Source organism: Penaeus chinensis, chromosome 34 (assembly GCF_019202785.1).
Source record: "Penaeus chinensis breed Huanghai No. 1 chromosome 34, ASM1920278v2, whole genome shotgun sequence".
NCBI classification, from domain to species: Eukaryota; Metazoa; Arthropoda; class Malacostraca; order Decapoda; family Penaeidae; genus Penaeus; species Penaeus chinensis.
Window position 1 is genome coordinate 20,564,849 of NC_061852.1, and position 2,500 is coordinate 20,567,348.

Below are 2,500 nucleotides of genomic sequence, written 5' to 3' on the forward strand. Positions count from 1 at the left end.
GTGTGTCTGTGTGTGTCTGTATCTGTTTTTTTTTTTTTTTTTTTTTTTTGGGGGGGGGGGTAGTCATAGGATTCCGTTCCGCCACTGCTGTAAATGAACTGGTTTCGAACGCGTTAATTGGTCAAAAGTTGCACGTTGGTCTGTGCAATTTGCGTGCGTGCATGCGTGCGTACGTGTGTGTGTGTGTGTGTGTGTGTGTGTGTGTGTGTGTGTGTGTGTGTGTGTGTGTGTGTGTGTGTGTGTGTGTGTGTGTGTGTGTGGCCATGGTGGGGTAGGAAGGAATGTAGTGGAAGGAGGGGAAGGGGAGGGGAAGGAGAGGAAGGGGAGGGGAAGGAGGGCGAAGGGGTGTTGTGGAGGAGGGAGAAGTGGTGGAGGAGGGGGAAGGGGGTGATAATGTTTAGAAGAAAGGGGTGGTGGAGTTGCTGAAGGCAGCGGAGGAGGGAAGGAGGAGACGAGGAAGAGGAGGAGCAGAAGTGATGGTGGAGGGGGGGGGGGAGGTGGAGGATGAGGTAGGATTGGAGAAAGCTGTAGGTCGGGAAGAAAAGATAGAAAATCAAGAAATAACACACACAAAAGGCGCGTGTAGAAAGGAGATGAAAAGGGGTTTCGGAAGAAAGAATAGCAGTTACTTTGTAGTCTCTCCCTCAGCCCTCCCTCCTCATTCACCCCGGCCTAACTCAACCCTCCTTTCCCCCTTCTTAACCTCTCCCCCCTCCCTCCTAATTCACCCTAACCAACTCACCCCTTCCCCTTCCCCTTTCCAATCACCTTCCTCTTCCCCTTTCTCCTTCCTTACCCTCTTCCCTAACCTCCCCTTACTCTCTTCCTTAACCCTTCCCCCTTTCCCTCTTCCCCATCCCCCTACCTTTTGCCCTTTCCCTTTTCCCCTTCCCCATGTCCCTTTCCCTCTTCCCCACCCCCTCCCCTTCCTCCCTTCCCCACCCCCCTCGCCGCACCATCCCTAGCTTCCTTTGCAACTCAAATGCCAGTGTTCAGAGCCTTCTGGTAGATGCGTCTGATTAAGAAATTGAAAAAATGAAGCCGAATGGGGGCGGCAGCGGCGGGGAGGGAGGGAGGGAGGAAGGGAGGGAGGGAGGGAGGGAGGGAGGGAGGGAGGGAGGGAGGGAGGGGGGTGAAAGGGGTAACGAAGGGGAGTACTGGGGGGGTAAGAGGCGTGATGGAGGAGGGAGGAAGGTAGGAGGGGAGAAGAGAGAATGAAAGGGGGTGAGAGGAGGAGGAGGAGGAGGAGGAGGAGGAGGAGGAGGAGGAGGAGAAGGAGGAGGATGGAGGAGAGAAGAGACGGAGGGGGAGAATTGGGAAGAGGGGAGGAGGGGGAGGGGGGAGGGAGGGAAGTTAGAGGAGGAGGAGGAGGAGGAGGAGGAGGAGGAGGAGGAGGGAGAGAGGGGAGAAGGAGGGGGAGATTGTATGATTAAAGGGATGAGATGAGGATTACAGTCTTCCTCATTCTGTGGAGGTTGAGGGGCGATGGAAGGGGCGGGGGGGGGGGGAGAGGGCGTGGAAGAGGAGGTGGGAGAGTGAGGGCAGAAGGGGGAGTGGGAAGAGAAGGTGAAGGGCGGAGAGAAAGAGAAAAAAGGAGGAAGGTGGGAGAGGAGGAGAAAGAGGAGAGGAGAGGGAGTGGGAGAGAAGGAGAGGGAGTGGGAGAGGAGGAGAGGGAGTGGGGGAGGAGGTGAGAGAGTGAGGGGAGGAGAAGAGGAGTAGAGAGAAAGGGTGAAAGGCGGAAAGAAAAGAGGGGGAAGAAGGGAGAGAAGGAGGGAGGAGGGAAAGAAAAAAAATGTACCGAGGTAAAGGTAAAGGGGACAGGCGAGGCAAGACACAAAAAGAAAAGAAAAGAAAAAAAAACTCAATTCTAAAAAAATAATTTATTCGCTTTCAAACATCTGCAGATTTTGAGACGCAGAATTGTCTATAACAATGGGTGTGCGCTTTACTCTGAACATGCTTGTTACCTTAAGACCATGTCACTGTTAGTACTATAATTATTACTATATACTGTATTTACTGTTATTATGGCCATTGTCATCATCTCGTTACTATCATCGCTAATATAAGATTATATAAACTGCAACAATACTACCATTATTACCATTACTATTATCATTAATATTTCAGTTACTTTTGTTACTATTATCATTACTGTCATTCTTATTATCATCATGACTATCATTCTTATTATCATTATTACTATCATTCTTATTATCATGATAATTATCATCATATCCATTATCATTACTATCATCCTCATCATCATGTTCATTATCATTATCTTTATCATCAATAGTTTTATAATTATTATTCGTATTCTTATTCTCCTTCTTATCATTATCATAATTATTATTATTGATATTGTTATTATAATTATTATATTTATAATAATAATAATTATTATTATAATTATTATCATCTTTATCACTGTCATCATCGTTACTACTATAATCAGTAATAGCATTACTACTGTTATCTTCATCATTATTGCTTTATC